The sequence below is a fragment of the Chiloscyllium punctatum genome, chromosome 12 (assembly GCF_047496795.1).
Source record: "Chiloscyllium punctatum isolate Juve2018m chromosome 12, sChiPun1.3, whole genome shotgun sequence".
NCBI classification, from domain to species: domain Eukaryota; kingdom Metazoa; phylum Chordata; class Chondrichthyes; order Orectolobiformes; family Hemiscylliidae; genus Chiloscyllium; species Chiloscyllium punctatum.
Genome location: NC_092750.1, coordinates 14,741,404 through 14,762,501, shown reverse-complemented (window position 1 = coordinate 14,762,501; position 21,098 = coordinate 14,741,404). Strand labels below are relative to the sequence as shown.

General features: G+C 38.7%; 1 protein-coding gene across 2 annotated transcripts in view; it reads left to right on the top strand.

Annotated features, from left to right (window-relative positions):
- twf2 (twinfilin-2) overlaps positions 1-21,098 on the top strand; it is a 138,907-nt gene that overhangs the window by 28,155 nt on the left and 89,654 nt on the right. The window lies entirely within an intron of this gene.

Genomic DNA, 21,098 nt, shown 5'->3' with positions numbered 1-21,098 from the left:
AAGAATAGTATATCCAAAACTTTTCTAAACCATGCCAAACTTGATCTGACACCCAAAATGTATTATTTATTTTTCACCATTATATCAGATTTCTTAAAGGGTCTTAATTTTAAAATATTGTGATGCTTCCATATGGCATTCCATTCTCTAGTTTTTTGATGGGATTTGTGACAATTGATAACAATAGGAGTTACACTGACTGAAAATTCAGTTAGTAGATGTAAATGCACTCTTTAACTGGCCAGCTAATTTAATTTCATGCATTTTGGCATCCCTTGTTAAGGTGATCAAGAATGGAATATCATGCAAATGATGGTCAATTTTTTATTTTGTTAACATTTCAAGAGTGCAAATATCATACTGTCTTTTCTTTAAAAGGGTGTACCAAATGGCGTAACCTGTTTATTGATGTATTGTCCTGGGAGAGTTACAATCTGGATTTATAATTCCCCAAGCACTCATCCTGTTTATCATCAGTTCAAGTAACTTACTATGAACCATCATCCTCACCTCTTTTGAAAGTGAGAGGATGCTAAGATATAACTCATTCTGAGTCGCATCTCCTGATTACTAGATTGGTTTTGACATATCTGTCTACCATTTCATCAGTCTAATTATCACTTCCAGGACTGTAAAGTGCCAAGAGAAGTCCAAAAAAGGTGACATGGGCTAGGATGGAATCAAGGTCCAATATGTTTTACTCTAATCAATAACCTGGACAGTTTTGCACCTCTAAATTTCACAAGATAGGTTTCTGTTACTGTCAACAGTACACTGGAAAATATAGATTACGAACATTATGTACTTTGCTGAGAATTTGTTTTTACATGGTGGAATAGCTTTATGAAGCAATTCAGTGTTGGGGGGTGGATTGGGGTACTAAACATGTTGTGATGTCTGGTGACTTGAATAACATGATGGGACTTGTCATTTTCTCTGAAAATGTTGACAGCTGCAGGCTGTGCTTAAAATAGTGCATACAGCTGATGGTTTTGGCTGGACTGGACTGGGAGCAACATCATAAGTTTGCTGCAAAGAATGAAAACATGTTACTGATATAAAAGAAAATATTACATAGGTTACCATGTACGTAGATAATGTGCAATGCTTTTGGATTCAGTTGTCTCGTTTTGTATAGAATCTGCTTCTTTCCAATTATGTTTCCAACAGTTCAGCATCTTGTGCATTCTATTATAATATTTGCATTTAGAATTTTATTTTGCCAAACTTAAGGAAGCTGCTATTAATTTTTCAATTACTCGTTATCTATAAAAGACTCAGGGATACTATGTCGTTTTTGGCATGTCCATACCATCTATAGTCTTGTTACCTATCTTAAAACATCAGGTCTCAGCTATGAAGACTGAGATGAATTTGCAAGATTTATTGACTGGTGTCCTACAGGGACCAGTGCTGAGACTTTACCTGTTTACAATTTATATAAATGACTTGGATGGAGGGGTGCAAGATAAGATTGCTAAATTTGCTGATGACTCATTGATAAGAAAGTACGTTGTCATGAGATCATAAAGATGCTTCAAAAATATTGATATTAAGCGAATGAGCAAGCATGTGGCAAATGAAGTGTGATGTGGGAAAATGTGAAATTGTCCATTTTGGCAAGGGGAATAAAAAGGGGGGCATACTTTCTAAAGCAGATCTTAGAGACCAGATGGAACTGGATGCCCCCTGCTTATAAGCACTATAAGCAGGGAAAGCCATTAATTAGAAAAGCTAATAGAACGTTATCATTTATTGCAATGAGAATTTAATACAGCTGTAGGATGCTTCAGTTATAAGCACATTGCTGAGTCTATATCTGGAGTGATGTACTCAGTATTGGTCACCTTTTTTAAAGAAGGATGTAAATATGTTGTAAGCCATTCAAATAAAGTTTGATCAGATCAATACCAGAAATGTGTAGGCTATCTTATGAGTAAAAGTTGAACAGGATAGGACAGCTTCAATCTGCTGGAGTTTAGAAAGTAAGAAATTCAACAACTTTTAATGAAAGCCCTATCTGTCCCTTTCTCCTTTCATATCCGCTGTAGATGTAGATTTTTACAACTTTGACGGGATTCACAATGCACAAGGCCAGGTCCTGTCAATAGCTCTGGAGATAATCAGCATTTCTGAAACATCCCTCAGATAGATTGTAAGATCAGAAGATATATACAGTAATAAACTATTTGGTTTCTATTTGGCTCCTGTACCCAAAAGAAATGACCAGTTCTCACTGTTAACTTCATCTTAATGGATCTAAAGTCTTGGCTTTGTTTACCATACCTGAGGGATCAGAACAGGAGGAGGCTATTTGGTTTCATGACTGTGATACTTAGTCCAATTTCCCTGTCTTTTTTAAAATGTTTATTCAATTCCCTTTTATCATTCTTACACGGTGTGCACATTTTCCCTTTCTATATTCTCCTTGTTGGTTTTGCCTGACCATATTAAATGAAATGTTTCCGATCTGCACTAATTGTTCTTCTGTTAAAATATTGATCCCAAGCATGCCTGGAGACATTTACAACAGGCCTGCCTTGTCTCAGAGTCAGTGCTTTTATTCCATACATTTTAGAAAGTGGAAAGATGGGGAGGGACAGAAGGTGTGAAGAAAAGAAAGGGGGGAGAAAAAGAGGGTGAGTAAGGAAGAGAGATGAGGCCATTGATAACTTCAAGTGTTGAAGAAAGAGCTAATATTGGGGTGGAGCAGAGCATGGTAGATAATGTAAGGAGAAAGAGGGAGAAGACAAGGCAGAGAGAGAAGAGGGTACATAAAATGAAAAGAAAAAACAAGGGAGAGTAATAGATGCTCAATGTTTGACTTCAATGTACCTGGAGGGAGCACTTATTAAAATCTCTGGTTAGTATGGGTTTGTCCCATTTTCAATGGCTGTGGAAGTCTGCTTTGATCTCATTGAGGAGTGCCAATCAAACATTTGCACCCTAATTATTCCTCATTTGATAAATTAAAAACATGGTTATTTACAATCAGTTCTTATCAATTTTGTATTTTATACAATCTTCTTGTATTGATCTTTGGGGTGGATAATTTTGATACTAGCTCAGTCGTTATATTTGTAATGAGTTGTTAGGGATCAAAGCTCACTTGCAGGTTGAAGGAGGCATGGTTCATTCTTCTCAACTTTATTTTCTTTTCTTGTGAGCCTGTGAACCCCAATACATCTCCTTCTCACTTAGTTCTCCACAGTGTTAAAATTACCATCATTACTGTAAATTTCTTTCTCATAACTTCAGGATGATAGACTTGGGGGTGACCGTGCAAAGCCAAGTCAACCCTGTGCAGTAAAGCAAGCTCAAGTTATCCGGTAGCTCAGCCAGGCAAGTCAACAATACACCTAGGCACTGTTAATGATTGACAGCCAGCTTTACTCTTTATTGTATTCGAAAAGGGCAGCTGTGTTACTGGTATATGTTCCAACCTGCTTTGTGTAGCTCTAGGGAGCAAAGCCTTGTGATGGGTGATCCTATCTGGCTAAACTATGGGACAATCATGTCCAAGCTTTAGGACTTTAGATTTTTTTTAGATTAGATTACTTACTGTGTGGAAACAGGCCCTTCGGCCCAACAAGTCCACACTGAACCACTGAAGTGCACCCACCCAGAACCATTTACCCCTGCATCTAACAATATGGGCAATTTAGTATGGCCAATTCACCTAACCTGCACATTTTTGGACTCTGGGCGGAAACCAGAGCACCCGGAGGAAACCTACGCAGGCATGGGGAGAATGTGCAAACTCCACACAGTCAGTTGCCTGAGGCAGGAATTGAACCCAGTTGTCTGGCACTGTGAGGCAGCAGTGCTAACCACTGTGCCACCGTGCCGCCCACGACCTTGAGTCTTGCCGTTGTCAACTTACATCTTACTTGAGTAAATTGGGAATATGAGGACCTGGAGGTTCTCTTTCAAATTACACACCATCCTGACTTGAACCTGTATCACTGTTTTGTCATTAGCACTTTGTCAGAATACTGGAACTTCCTTACAGCACTATGGGTATCCCTGCACCCCAAGGTCTGCAGCAGTTTAAGAAGACATCTCACCACCACTTTCTCCAGGACAACTAGGAAGGAAAAATAAATGTTAGGCAAACTATTGACTTCCAGATACCACAAACATATGAAATGTTGTGCCCTAGAATGAAATTTGGCATTCAATATTCAGGAACTATCCAGTCAAATGACCACTTTGCCAAATTGCTACACATTAACTCACTAACTGTTTCTCTCTTCTCAGATGCTGCTTGATCTGCTGAATTTCCCAGTACCTTCTGTTTTTATTTCAGCTTTCAACATGTACAGTACTTTGCTTTTATTTATATGAATGTTACATCACTAAGATATGCATTTACTCACTTGTCTGTATAACAGCACCAAATTAAGCCTTGCTTGTATACTGGTCCATAATAAAAAAAGTATACATTTGCTAACATAAACCATAATTACCCATTAATCTGTAAAGTGAGTCTATATTCTGTTAGATATACAGAGGAACCTCAATTATCCGAGCAACATGGGCGAGGAGCATTTTGTTCGGATAATCGAATGCAGGATAATAGTTTAGCAAAGCATCGGGACGGATATTCCAAAGTTTGGACAATCGAATGCTGGATAATTGAGGTTCCTCTGGAGTGAGTATAATGATCAAATTAGAAATATGAAGCAATTTTCTTACAAAATGAAAAATTAAGACATCAGTATAATTTTTACCAGGTTTTAAACAACATCTTTCCTCCACTCCACGTAAATGTTCAATATTGTAGCATTCACAACACTTCCAGCAGGGATTCAAAATTACTTGCTTGCACTGTCAAACATTCATACTGGAATCATGAGCTGCTCCTGGAAGCAGGAAGAAAGCTGGCCGGGAAACTTAATTACACGGGAAGCCAAAAACCAGGTTCCTAACATGGAGAAAGGCCAGCTCTCCAGGATTAAATTCCCCATGCCAAATAATTTCTTCATGAGAATCAGTAAGTTCCTCCAGATTCCTGTCTGCATTTAAGAAGCACACCACAGATGCAGTACTGTACTTGCTGGACTTTGGAGTGAGTTGCTGCTACTTTGTCATCTTTGAATAGTATTTACCTTTGCTATGCCTTCGATGGGAAGTGATCTAAATTGCAAAGGACATGGAGGGAGACCAAGTGAGGGAGACTGGATTGCAATGGGCATTATAAAGAAGTTAGTGATCTTTTGGTACAAGGAAGTCATATTGACCAGTGTTAGGTAGAAGGACCAGAACATTTAGCTGCTGGCATCCACTCCAGAAGTATGAGTGATTCTCCTGGCTTCCTCCCACCCTATTAAATACATCGTCAGGACTTGTGGCTCCTTAAGGTAAGAAGTCGTTAACTTTCTGCCTACCAGCCACAAGATGTGCCCTGCTCTTCATGCATGCAAATGTAAAATGAACTGAGAATTGCGTGAGAAAACCAACCTGCCTCCCTGGATGTAATTATTCCTTCTAGACCCATCATTAAATTTCAGCTGTATAGCAGAATATTCCACCAATACAGTTCTTTGAATTTTTAAAAATTCTAGGCAGTGAATATCTGAATAATTCTAAATAATCGTCTTGGGCTTTTAATTGGGAAATTCATGTTTTCAGGCTTTCTGTAAAGATGGATGATCATGGATTTTTAAAAAAAGTAATGTTTGAACCTCTACACTAAGGCTACCTCCACCACTGAACTGATCAAATTACAAATGGTACCCTGGTATGATGGTGATCTATCACTCATCCTGATTCTTGACCTATCTACAGTCTTTAATGTAATTGATCAAACAAACTTCATTCAATGTTGTTTCTCCTTGCCAAGCTGGGTTGAAAGCTCTTACTTGTTTCCATTTCAGTCTAGTTGTAAGTGAAGAACCACTTGCAATGGTTTCTCTTTTGACATTCTTCAGGAGTTTCTATTCATGGCCCACTCCTGTTTTCTCATTTACATAAGGCTTTAGACAACATTATTCAAAAATGTATTGAATTTCACATGTACATTAATGACATAATCATTACACCTCTTGACACCACTATTACCTCTGATTGTCATGCTATTTATCTGATAATTAATACTATATGAAGATAAATTTTATCCAGTTAAGTATTGGATAGAGTGAATGGCCCTCCCCATAATCTTTTTCTAACCATTGACTTCATCCCCTTACTGGTAACTTTCAAACACTGAGAAGACCATTCATAAGGTTTTGTGTCTTCTGCCTTTTGAAGCGCATCTACTTTCAGATCCATAAGATCACCCATCTTACCCACTATTACTCATTCATACCTGTTACCACTAGACTTTAACGATTGCAGTGCTCGCTTGGCCAAATTTTTATCATTCCAAAATTCTGCTGCCCACACACTAACTTGCATCGAGTCCTGTTCACCATCACAGCTGCCCAATTGGCTCAGAACCTTGATTTTAAAATTCTCATCTTTGTTTTCAAATATGTTTGTATCCTCATCCCTAGCCCTGAAATCTTAGACCCATAGCCCTCTAGGTTATCTATGCACCTCAATCCCACTACTTGCAGTCCCATGATTTTGATTTGTCCTTGATAGGCAGTGGTATCTTCAGCAGTGTGGCCTTAAGCCCTGGAATTTTGTCCCTAGAACTCCGTACCTCTTTCCCTTTAAGATGCTCCTTTAAAACACCTTTTGATTCTTGCCTTAACATTTCTGCATGTAAATTGATTGACAAATTTGGTTGGGTAATATTCCTTTGAAGGATTTGGGAATGTTTTAATTGGGCATTGCCCTTTAGGAGGGTGCAGGGAAAAAAATCACAAAAGTGGTTTCAGGAATAAGGAATTTCAATTATGAAGCTAGGTTGAGGAAACTGAAGCTATAGCCTTTGAAAATGTAGGCTGTTAGGAGATCTGATAGGTATTCAGAATCATGAGGGGTCTGAGACTGAGAGAGCACAGATTAAAAATAATTGGCAAAAGAAGCAAAAAAGAGTTACTTGAAAGAAAAGGTTCATGCATCAAATTAAGTGCTGGAATGTGTGGTGGAAACAGGCTCTTTAGCGACAAAAATTTGAAAGGAAATTAGTATTATCTGAAAATGAAGAAAGCACAGGATTATGGGAGGAAAAAACAGAAATTACTGAAGATACTCGTCAGGTCTGGCAGCATTTTGCAGAGAAAACAGAGTTAGCATTATGAGTCTAATGACTGATCTTCAGAAGGAAGGCGTGAGAATTGCATTAGATGAATTGTTCATTCAGAGAGCACATGCAGATTTGATGGGCTAATTACCTCCTGCTGCACTGTGACAACTCTGTGACTCCATCAAGAAAACACTATATGAATGCAATTTTTTGATATTTTATACAGTTCTACCCAATGACTGAATTGATTGATCTCTCTTGTATCACAAATATAATATTTTAATTAAGAAAGGAACAGAGAGAAATCTGGAAATCATAGGTTAGTACCCTAATCTGTCATTGTGAAAATGCTAGGAATCCACTATTAAGGAAGTAGTAGAAGGGCATTTAGAAAATCACCACACAATTAAGTAGAGCCAATGTCATTTAACGAAAGTGAAATTTTATCTGACAAATTTATTTAAGTTTGTTGAAAATGTAACAAACAAGATGGAGAAAGGGGAACCAATCGACAAAACTTATTTGGATATCCAAAAGGCATATGAAAAAGTACCTCATAAAAAGGTGACTACACAAAAGAAAAGCTCGTGGTTTTAGAGGTAGTATGTTAGCCTGGATAGATTATTGGCTAATGAACAGAAAACCATGTAAGGGTCTCAATTATTTACAATCTAAATGAATTACTTGGCCTACTCCACAAAGATAGGAAAGCAGGTTGGAGCAAATGGATATTGAAAAACTGTTCTGAATAGTAGCCTGACAGTGATTTTCCCTGGCCAGTTAATTAATAGTCAGAGCATTGGCTTCCTGTCCAATTAAAAACAGTAGGTGACTCTCGAAGCTAAAGGGTCACTCAACACCTTTCAACTGAAGAAGCAGCAGTCTGCCTTCTCCGGTAAGAAGAGAGAGACCTCAAAATTAAGCCACTCATTCTTCAACTTCTTAAATTTACAAATAAAAAAAGCAATAGTTACCACTGGATCTCTCGAGGATCTCCTACATGTGGCAGCTGATGTGTGGCAGGTGGGGAGGGTCTCAAAAAGTGCCAGCTCCTCCTGTCTGCCACCAAGACACTGTGTCCAGCAGCTGACCTGTGTTTCGAGAGAAAGGCAATTGTACCCTTAGTATGCTGGCTGAGTATGCTTAGTATGTGGCCTGTACATCTGCTGTAAGTGCATTTGTGTGGGAAGCCATTAAATACACATTATGTGAAAAATAGTGTTAGAATGTGGCAGCTGAATATGTGTGAATTTTCAGAGCTTTAAGAGAGCTATAGAATGAAACAAGAAGGAAAAAGTTTACAAAAAAAATTGCGACTTTGAATTACTGGATAACTCAAAATAGCCATGTATTTTCTACTCCATACTGCTAAAGAAATGAAATGAGTTACAAATTAGAATTAGATTCTCCTTCCCCACACACAGTAGCAAAACTATAACTTGGCAACCAAATTAAGTTAAGAAACCTGAGCATAGGAGTTAAAATTCTGCTCTCTGGGCTGACAAGTGCTACCAATTGTTATGCAGCTTAAATCTCATTGAGGAGCTGAAAAGCCAGTGAATCCCATATTACTTATGAAGGATTTTTTTTCAACATCAGAGCTTAATGCGAGAGGAAAATTATTGGCCAGAATGTGACTGCACAGATACACCTGGCTGAATTTTGTGTATTTGGACAACTGAAAGATGACCTCGTCATAGGTTGGATTGTCTTAGGCATCAGAGATCCTGCCATTTGCACACTTCTGCTAAAAGAGAAGAAACATCCAGTGAAGTTATTTGGGTGGAACTGAGAAATAAGAAAGGGACTATCACCTTCTTGGGGTTGTATTATAGACCTCCAATAGTCAGCGGGAAATTGAGAAACAAATTTGTAAGAATAATAAGGTGGTTTTTGTAGGGAATTTTAACATTCCAAACATAGCCCAGGACTATATAATGTTAAGAGTTTCGATGGTAAAAGGAAAATTTCTGATTCAGTATGTGGATATACCTACTAAAGGAGGTGAAAAACTCTATCTACTTTTGGGAAGTAAGACAGAGCAGGTGACTGAGGTGTGAGTGGGAGAGCACTTTGAGGGCAATGGCCATAATTCTTAGTTTTAAAACAGTGATGGAAAAGGACAGACCAGATCTAAAAGTTAAAGTACTAAATTGGTGGAAGGCCAATTTTGACGGTATTAGGCAAGAACTTTCAAAAGATGATTGAGGACAGATGTTCACAGGTAAGGGAGTGACTGAAAAATGGGAAGCCTTCAAAAATGAGATAACAAGAGTCCAGAGATTAGTATATTCCTTTTGGGTGAAAGGAAAGGCTGGTAGGTATAGGAAATGCTGGATGACTGGAAAAATTGAGGTTTTGATTAAGAAAAAGAAGGAAGCATATGTCAGGTATAGACAGCAGAGATCGAGTGAATCCTTAAAGTATAAAGACAGGAGGAGTGTACTTAAGAGGGAAATCAGGAGGGCAAAAAGACGACATGAGATAGCTTTGGCAAATAGGGTTAAGGAGAATCTAAAGGGATTTTATAAATATGTTATGGACAAAAGGGTAACTAGGGAGAGATTAGGGCCCCTCAAAGATCAGCGAGGCAGCCGATGTCCAGCTCCTGCGGCTCTACACAAGAGACAAAGCAAGTACTTTGCATCAGTGCTTACTGTGGAGAAGGGCATGGAAGACATAGAATGTAGGGAAATAGATGATGACATCTTGAAAAATGTCCATATTACAGAGGTGGTGGTGCTGGATATCTTGAAATGCATAAAAGTGGATAAATCCCCAGGGCCTGATCAGGTGTACCCTAGGAATCTGTGGAAGCTAGGGAAGTGATTGCAGGGCCTCTTGATGAGATATTTATATCAATAATCACATGTGAGGTGCCAGAAGACTGGAGTTGGGCTAACATGGTGTGACTGTTTAAGAAAGGAGATAAGGAAAAGCCAGAGAGCCTGACATTGGGGGTAGGCAAGTTGTAGGAGGGAATCCTGATGGACAGGATGTACGAGTATTTGGAAAGGCAAGGACTGATTAGGGATAGTCAGCATGGCACTGAGCGCTGGAAATCATGTCTCACGAACTTGATTGAGATTTTTGAAGAAGTAACAAAGAGGATTGATGAGAGCAGAGCAGTGGATGTGGTTCAACAAGGATCCTCATGGGAGACTGGATAGCAAGGTTAGATCTCATGGAATACAGGGAAAACCAGCCATTTGGAAACAGAACTGGTTTGAAGCTAGAAGAGCGTTGCTTTTCAGTCTGGAGGCTTGTGACTCGTGGTGTGCCACAAGGATCAATGCTGGGTCTACTGCTTTTCGTCATTTATGTAAATGATATGGCAGGTTCATAGTTCCTTGAAAGTGGAGTCAGTGGTAGATAGGATAGTGAAGAAGGCATTTGGTATGCTTTCTTTTATTGGTCTGAACAGTGAGTACAGGAGTTGGGAGGTCATGTTGCGACTGTACAGGACATTGGTTTGGCAACTTTTGGAATATTGCATGCAATTGTAGTATCCCTCCTATCAGAAGGATGTTGCGAAACATGAAAGGGTTCAGCAAAGATTTACAATGATGTTGCCAAGGATGGATGATTTGAGCTATAGGGAGAGGCTGAATAAGCTGAGGCTGTTTTCCATGGAGCGTCAGAGTCTAAGGAGTGACCTTATAGAGGTTTATAAAATTATGAGGGGCGTGGATAGGATAAGTAAACAAGATCTTTTCCCTGGGGTGGGGGATTCCAGAAGTAGAGGGCATAGATTTAGAGTGAGAGGGGAAAAATTTAAAAGGGACCTAAGGGGCAACTTTTTCCACGCAGAGGGTGGTATGGAAGAGGTGGAGATTGGTACAATTACAATATTTAAGACATCTGGATGGATATATGAATAAGAAGGGTTTGGAGGGATATGGGCCAAGTGCTGGCAATTGGGGCCAGATTAGGTTGGGATATCTGGTCAGCATGGACGAGCTGGACTGAAGGGTCTGTTTCCTTGCTGTACATCTCTATGACTCTGTGACCTACTCTTTAGAAGTCTATCAGCATGTGCAGGAGCAATGAGGTTGTAGCAGCTGGAGCAAATTAATGTGACAACAGATCATGTTGTGCACTATGCCAAGAGACATCACAGACTGAATGAGAACAACAGACTGGGAAAAAGGAATAAATGTTTTTAGAAAGGTCAGCAAAATTAGCAATGCCAAATTACAGGATATAAATATTTTTGAACACGTCATAGAAGAGAAAACTAAGCTTGTTCGGTATTGAGGATGGAGTGCTGTTATTGCAAGAAGTTTAATAATTTGCATTCAAGCACATTCTATGAAGCAGCAAAACAGTTACTGCAAGAAGTTTAATCATTTTGCATTCAAGCACATTCTATAAAGCAGCAAAACAAACCAATAAAAATGGCTACTAGTGAGATATCAGCCATTTGAAAAAGTGTTGCTACAACTTACAAGGCAACGGCTCTTCCTACCCTTAATGCAAGAAATCGTTGTTGCCAAGGGAAATTGGATGAAAGCATTAGTTTTCTAACTACATTCTGGATACCATTCAGATAGTTATACATGCTGTTTGGTATTTCCAACAACAGAAGAGTGATCATTGCACACAGCAAGGGACAGTGATCCTTCTGAATTGGTAGCTATTGTGAATGATCTGCTAGTTTATGTGAAGACACAATAGAAGAAGCCATTGCAAATCATAATCAGAATTTAATGCATGACCTTACTAGATTAATCTGAAACTGAACAAGAAAAGGATTCAATTGAAGATGCCTGAAGATAGGTTATGTACTGAAATAAAAGGACATCACTGAGATCCTCACAAGATTTAGAGCTATAACAGAGGTGCGGAATCCAACCGATGTGAAAGCAATGCAACAGTTTGTTGGATTCATGAACTATATATCAAAGCTATTGACTAATTGGTCGTCAGAGTGTGAATCTTTTACTCAAACTCATTGCTTAAGGGCATGCAGTGGTGTTGAGGCACAGAACAAGAAGTGACTATCATTATAACTGAACAATGAGTGATGACAACACTAGTGCTAAGGTGCTATAATTTCAATTATGAAGTCCCTTTGCATGGTGATGCCAATGAAACAGGACTTGGAAGACTTGCGAACCAGAAGACTTAGGCAACAAGAATAACTAGTTGCATTTGCATCTAAGGTATTAATGCAAACTGAAAGATGCTGTACTCGGATAGAGAAAGAATGCCTGATTATTATTATTGCCCGTGAGCATTTTAATCAATCCTATATGGAAGGGACAAAGTGACAGTGTAGCCTGATTACAAGTTACTTCAAAGCAGTTTTCTAAATCAGAGGATGTTACTTCCTCTAGTGGGCGGCACGGTGGCACAGTGGTTAGCACTGCTGCCTCACAGCGCCTGAGACCCGGGTTCAATTCCCGCCTCAGGCGACTGACTGTGTGGAGTTTGCACGTTCTCCCCGTGTCTGCGTGGGTTTCCTCCGGGTGCTCCGGTTTCCTCCCACACTCCAAAGATGTGCAGGCCAGGTGAATTGGCCATGCTAAATTGCCCAGTGTTAGGTAAGGGGTAAATGTAGATGTAGGGGTATGGGTGGGTTACGCTTCGGCGGGGCGGTGTGGACTTGTTGGGCCGAAGGGCCTGTTTCCACACTGTAAGTAATCTAATCTAATTTGCAAATGAAATACAAGCAAGAGAAACAGTTATCTTTGCTGATATGCTGTCAAGAGCAGCACTCCCTATGAAGAAAGTAGAAGATGCTAAGAGAGAGTTTGAAATCTTCTGGATTTAATCAGAAATAACAACTCATTGGTCTGGATGACATCAACTCAGCAGAAACATTGAATCTAACAAGTAGTTTGCTCAGACCGCAGAAATAAGATGCAGCTTCCCAAATACAGCAGAAAGTAGTGATTGAAAGAATGGCCTGACATACATGTTGTAAAAGTAGATTGGGCATACAGAGAAGAAGTGATGGGCAAATATGTCATTTGTACAAAGAAGATGAAAAAAGAAAAACACATCTATGCAAGCTATCAAAGAATTGAGTCTAGTCTGAAGGCAAGGAAAGTGTTCTACTGCGATCATTGGCAACTAAGTTAAGGACCATATCAGCCATACCAAGCTAAGCAGACTTAAAGAGCTGCCTATGACACATGACATTTTCAGGCAGATCATGAATGAAGTTTGGAACTGACCTCTTCACTCTCACAGGAATTGATTATCTTGTCACTATTCGGACTGCTGCGAGTTGGCTACGAGTGAAAGTGTAGAATGTCTGAAAGCATACTTCAGTCATTGCTGCATTCCAGAACTCAAGATGAATGACAGTGGTCAACCAATCACTAGTGAAGATTTCAGCTGCTTTGAAAGGATTCAGAAATTTAACATTGTACGCAAACTCCATAGTTCCCAGACAAATAGACTGAGGCAATGCAAATTGGCAAAAGGATGATTAAGATATTGAGAAAATCCAGACAGATGTATAAAACAATCCTTCAGTGGAGAAATATACCTTCAGAAAGCACGGAAAGCAGTCCAGTCCAAAGACTAAAACTATGGCACACTCAAACTACTCTTCCATTGGGACAAAAATAACTATTGAAGCTAGAAGTTGTATCAGACATGAGTGACAAAATGAAGCTAAAATAACAGGAAGCCACGTTTCACTTTGGTAAAACTGCCAAGCCTTTGTTAACATTAAGCATTGGAGAGTAGGTTAAATTGCAAACTCTGAATGCTGTGAACAAGAATTAATGCATGTGGCAACTTGAGATCTGTATTGCGAATTGTTAACTTACTTGTATGTGATTTGGAGGTGCCAGTGTTGGACTGGGGTGTACAAAGTTAAAAATCATACAACACCAGGTAACCTGTTGGACTATAACCTGATGTTGTGTGATTTTTATGTGGTGAGTGTGAACCACCAGATGATATTTCATAACTGTAGATATGTATGCACAACTACTGAAGCTTTGCCTCCATTGCAGGTAGCTGATCAGAAAGACGTGATTTTATCACCTACACAATATAGAATAATCCATTATTTCCAAAAATCTACCATTCAGCAGCAACAGAAATTGATCAGTAACAACAGTTACAATAGCAACTAAAATCGCTACATGAACCGCACTCCCTGGAAGAAGGAATATAATATTATACAAGGAATGAGCAGAGACCAGATGAACTGTTAACTACAACACATTCACATCATTAGGAGACTGGCATGATTTCAAGATTATTTATGCAATGCATGTGAAGAGACTGACAAAAGTGGAACTAACTAGATCTAGCAAACTGTTCATTAAGTTTCTTTGTGACAATGTATATTGGGTAACTTTCATAGTTGGTAACTGCAAGTGAAAGAGCATACAACTTTTTTTTCCCAGTGAAAAGGGAGATGTTAGGAGATATGTAATTGTATCATTTGTACTGGTTGGCTTGCAGTAGAATCATGTCCTTTACCTTTGTTATAAATGCTTTTGAGTACAGGTTGTGGGAAGCTCTAAACACGTATCACTTGAAATAACCTGTTCCCAAAAGCCTCTAGTGTTCTGGAAGCTGATTGAACTATTTCTCTAATCGACCTGTTCAAAGATGTTATTACACGCTTCTGAAGCAAGTGGGACTTGAACCTGTGTTTCTTGGTCCAGGTTAAGGACTCTATCACTGCGTTACAAGAGGGCCTGTTGGAGACTGATTGATTGAAAAATGTCAATAAATCTGCTGACAGTAGGATGCATAATGATTCTTTAAAGTGCCTTAATTGACTACGCTTACTTGTAGACAGGGAACACTGCTGCCCTCAAAGAGATTATCTGCTTTGGTGAGACTAGAAAATAAAGTATTACTTCAATTGAGAGAGGCTGCAGAATTCCATGACAAGGGATCTGGGCGACTCTTGCACAAAACAAAATTTGCATGCAGGAGAGTAGTTGAGGCTAAGACCAGATCAACCATCTTCGTTTTGAATAGCAGAGCAGGTTTGGCACCATATGGCCTACTCCTGCTCTTCATGATGTTTAGGAGAACAAATTCATCACATGTCACAAATGGAACTCAAATCTCACCTGAGTAGCAACATTAATACTATATCTGTAAAATGGATTATTATTCCCCTGTATAAGAAGCAGCAGCATTAAGATTGAATATTTGACTGGTATTAATTCTACTTAAGCGCCTAGAATAAATACTTAACTCTGCTGACCATCAACACTTTTCTTCCCTTTCTAATTTATAACATTTATAATAAATAATTATTAAATTTCACTGAGAAATAGGGTTGCCAACTCAGATGAGCTATTCCAGGAGATTATTTTGTCCAAACTAGTTAAAGTTATCAATTATCGTTCATCCATCCATGCACTTTAAAGCCATTGTCAGTGTGTGTGTTTTAATATATAATGGGAGGAACAATACACAAAAGGGGAAGACGAAGTGCACCTGATTTTATTCCATTCCAATGATGCTTATTCTACATGATGTCCCTATGAACTGAACAATACAGAGCTTCAGTAATGCCAGCAGCAGAGCAAGAAGCTGGAAGTAGCAATACAATTATAAATTGTTATTTTCTGCTCTTGTTCCTGTTTTTCTGCTCTTGCCCATTCTATAGTGTGTTTGTAGCTTGACTGTTTTATTTGGGATTTATTAAAATTGTGATCTAATCTACAATTTATTTATAAATTAGATACTAAATTCAACTGTACAAATTACATATAATCCTATAACTACTATTCTGTGAAAAGCTTTACCTTGCTTGTACAACTGTCCTCTGATGCCAAATTTTGGATAGCTCTTGATTACACTCATATGACAAGATTTTGTTGAGGCTGTGTGTCTTGGTCATTTGCCAAAAAAAATGCATTGGAAAATATTACCATGAATAGGCAGCTAACATGTCAAATTTGGGTAAAATGAAATACAGCAAAAGGATAGTTTCCTTTATATCTGTTCACTTTAGTTTGGAAGATGTATGTGGTAGTTGGCTGCACATTCAGGACCACATCTCAGCTAACTTCAAAATTTCAAAGTCAGCTTGTTGGTGATTGCTAATTCAACAGTTCTAGCATTACTTATAAGTAGGTCATGATTCCAGCTGTGTCTGATTTAGGCAAGTTCTGATGAGAACAGTCTGCTTTCTTTGAACAGTCTGTTTCAGGAATGGGTGTAATTTTTTAAAAATGCAATCAAGGTCAGAGGTAACATTAATTCTTTGAGAACTCTTATACCTTGTGTTCTTGATCCAAATTTGTGAATATGTGGCAGTATCTTAGGAATTGAATGCAATTATACAATGCGCAGTTACTCTGAATGGATTTCAAAGTTTTATTTCTATCTGTGTTGTCTGGTCAGAAATTAAAATTTCACAAAGACTCCTTGATCTCTGCACATTTTTTGACTTCTGCAAGTTCCCCATTCAATGCAATCCTCATCCCTAATATCTCATCTGCATAAACTTCAAGACCTTCCTGAAGTCTAATGCTCAGAATTCAACACAATAGTCAGCTGAGCGCAAAATTCTAAGGTTTTGAATGTTGTAACGTAACTTTCTTGCTTTCGTATCCTATGTCTTTATTTATAAAATGAAGGATCCTTTTGTTTTAAACACAGTTGAGCATTCACAGTACTACTGACAAAGGTCTGTTGGTCCATTTATTTGAATTGTGTACACATACGTGACACCAGTGATAATCTATGAATCTTGGAGATGCCTTTTTAGGAGGTTGAGTTTAATTCTCATACTTCCAACAAACTGATGACAGCTTTCCCAAGCAAGCTGTTGTTACTAAGTGGAATATATTTCCAATAATATTGAAGTGTAGCTTGTCTAAACTAAGACCATGAAACAAAATTTGCTTTGACATTTGTTTCTAATGTAGTGCTGCCAACATGCCAAGTCTCAAAATAAGGAGGTGAACATGAGATCAGCTAGTACGCCATGCAAAGTCAATGGCTTTTAAAAATGATGCAATTGATACACAGCCTGAATTATAGGACATTTTAATCAATCTGTTCTGAGATGCTATGGCATATCTCTGGAGCAAGTGGAATTTGAACTGGGGCCTCCTGCCCCAGAGTTAGAGACATTACCACTGTATCACAAGACCCTTTTAAAATTTGATGCTATAATCTAAAGGACTAATCTGATAGAATTGTAGAATGATACAGGACAAAAAAGGGTCCACGCAGCCTGAAAACCTCTTTAATGGTACTATCTAATTAATCCCATTTTCCTGCTCTGTCCCATAGTCCTGATATTTTCCCTTGTAAAATGTTTATTTCTTTCAAACTTTACTGTTAAATTTGTTTCCATCATCTTTTCAGATGTTAGCTTCCAGATTACAACAAATCGGTATATATCTGTCATTGAAAATATGGTTTGTCCTTCAAAACTCCATCAAAATGAATCATGATTTTGCACAACTGCACCCAAGATTCCTCTTAACCTGCCTGTCTATAAGAGCATCTGCTTTTCCAGCCTCTCCATACAATTGAAAAAAACTTATTCTGAGTAAATCTCTTGACCTTTTTGAGGCCTTGGCACCACATTTTAGTCAGGATGTATAAAACTAAATATAGCACTTCAGTTGAGGCCTACCTGCTTTTTTTTAAAGTTTGTTATAATTTATTTGATTTTGTATTCTGTTAATAAAACCAAGAACTCCATGTGCTTTGTAGTAATCTTCTCAGTGTATCTTGTCACCTTCAAAGATTTCTGTACATTTACTCAAGGTCTCTCTCCCAGCATTCCCTTTAAAACATTGTACTTGTATTTTTCCAATTCCCTCTCCTCTCTTTTTTTCTTCACACTTCTTTGCATTAAATTTCATCTGCCATACATCTATCCATTTTAACAAACCATGCGCTCCTGAAGTCTGCTATTATCTGATTTTTAAAAAAACTATATTGTGGAGTTTCACAATTATCAAATCTTTAGATTGTGCCTCATATATCCAAATCCAAGCCTTTAATGTATGTCAAAAAAGCAAGTGGTCTTAAACTAACCCCTTAAGGAACACTATTGCATCCTGCCCATTAGCAATTTTTTAAATGTTATGATCCCATTTAATGGTATTACTGGATAATTTGAATTCCAAAATGAAACCTGGCTTGGTGGATAATATATTTTCTTTTTCTTTAGTTAGTTAATGAGGTGGTTGGTCACTGAATCGTATTCACATGAGCATGCAGCTATTTTTTAACTATAGAACAGAAATTATAGATAGAAACCAGATGTACATAGAAAAAAAATATAGAAAAATATTAAGACAACAGACAAAGTTTCAATCTGTTTCTCAACACTTTCTATTATAGAGACACAAATCAAGAGAAATTATACTCTTCTTTCAATTCTTTAAGTTCCAACTTAACTGACTGCTTCCAATTCCTTTTCCGCAGACTAGAGACAGTTATGCAATTGCTTTCAGCATTTGTGGGCATGAACTTTTCAAAACTCTAAGGAGCTAAATTTCCTCAATTCTAACAACTTGAAGATTTCTATACGAGCAACTCCACAGACTAGAAAATACTTTTTTGCTGAGGTGACTGATTCCCCTGAACTAAAATGTGTTCTTGTTTACTTTGAACTGAGCATAAAAAAAAATGATCTTGAAGTCAACAAAATTAATGCCTTTGATTTGTTTAGCCTGCCTGTCATAACTTACCAGCATAAACATCTTATCCGTTAATACTACAGGGGCTCTCCAAGCCACTTGATTGCAGTCACATGCTTTAGACCATAAGATGTGCAAGCAGAAATTAAGCCATTCAGTCCATCAAGTCTGCTCTGCCATTCAATCATTGCTGCTAGGTTTCTCAACCCCATTCTCCTGCTTTCTCCCCTTGACAATCAAGAACCCATCTATCTCTGTCTTAAATATACTCACTGACCTGGTGTGGCAGTGAACTCCATAGATTCACCACTGTCTGGCTGAAGAAGTTTCTTCTTACCTCCATTCTAAAAGATCCTCCCTTTACTCTAAGGCTGTGCCCTTGGGTCCAAGTCTCTCCTATCAATAGAAAAATCTTCACCAAAATCCAGTCTGTCCAGGCCATTCAGTATTCTGTAAATTTCAGTTAGATCCCCTGTCATCCTTCTAAACTCCATTAAGTCTAGTCCTCAAACGTTCCTCATGTGTTAAACTTTTCATTCCTGGGACCATTCTTGTGAACTTCCTCTGGACCTGCTCCAGGGCCAGTACATCCATCCTGAGATATGGGGCCCAAACCTGCACACAATACTCTAAATGTAGTCTGTCCAGAGCCTTATAAAGCCTCAGAAATACAAGCCTGCTTTTATGTTCAAGTCCTCTCAAAATATATTCCAACAATGCATTTGCCTTCCTAACTGCAGACTTAACCTGCAAATTTACCTTGAGACAATCCTGAACTGGAACTTCCAAGTCTCTTTGCATTTCAGACTTCTGAATTTTCTCCCCATTTTTAAAATAGTCCATACTTCTATTCTTACTTACCTCACACTTGCCCACGTTGTACTCCATCTGCCACTTCTTTGCCCACTCTCCTAAACTATCCAAATTCTTCTGCAACCTCCGACTCCTCAATATTACCTGTCCCTCTACCTATCCTTGTGTCATCTGCAAACTTAGCCAGAATGAGCTCAGTTCCTTCATCTAGATCATTAATGTATAAAGTGAAAAGTTGTAGTTCCACTACTGACCCTTGCAGAACACCACTTGTTACCGGCTGCTCCCCACTCTCTGCTTTCTGCAAGACAACCAAGCTTCTATCCATGTTAGCACCTTGCCTCTAACACCAAAGATCTTACTCAGCAGCCTCCTGTGTGGCACCTTGTCAAAAACCTTCCTGAAGTCCAGGTAGATAACATCCATTGGTTCCCCTTGGTCTAACCTACCCATTACATCCTCAAAGAATTCTAGCAGATTTGTCAAGCATGACCTCCACTTGATGAAACTATGCTGACTTTGCCCTATTTTACCATACACTTCCAAGCATTCAGAAATCTCATTCTTCACGATGGACCCCAAAATCTTACCCACGACCAAGGTTAGGCTAATCTTCTGTCTTTTGCCTTACTCCCTTTTTAAACAGGGGTGTCACATTAGCGATTTTCCACTCCTGAGACCTTCCTGACTCTCGCAATTCATGAAAGATCACCACTAATGCCTCCACTAACTCTTCAGCTATCTCCTTTAGAACCCTGGGATGTAGTGCATCTGGTCCAGGTGATTTATCCACCTTCAGGCCATTCAGTTTTTCTAGTACCTTCTCCTGGTGATGGCCACCACACTCCGCTCTGCCCCCTGACTCCCTTGAACTTTTGAGATATTACTCATGTCTTCCACCATGAAAACTGACATGAAAGTAATTATTTACTTCCTCAGCCATTTCCTTGTTCCCCATTACTATCTCTCCAGTGTCATTTTTCAGCAGTCCAATGTCCACTTTTGCATCTCTTTTGCCCTTTATGTATCTAAAGAAGCTCTTACAGTCTTCCTTTATATTACTGGCTAGCTTACTCTCATATTTAATCTTCTCACTCCTTTTTTCTTTTTTTGGTGGCATCTGTTCTTTGTAAGCTTCCCAATCCTCTGGTTTCCCACTACTCTCCGCAACATTATATGCTTTCTCTTTTGCTTTTATGCTATACCTGACTTCCCTATCTCTGCCATGGTTGCCTGATCTTCCCCGTACCATGCTTCTTTTTCCTAGCGATGAATTTTTGTTGTGTTTCCTGAATTACTCCCAGAAAACCCTGCCATTGCTGTTCCACTATCTTTCCTGCATGGCTCATCTCCCAGTCAATTCTGCCCAGCCCCACCATCATGCCTCTGTAGTTGTTTTTCTTTAGCTATAATACTGTTACCTCTGATTCAATCTTCTCCCTCTCAAATTGCAGAGTAAATTCAATCATATTATGATCACTATCTCCTCGGGGTTCCTCCTCCCCTTAAGCTCCCTTGTCAAGTCTGCCTCATTGCACAACACTAAA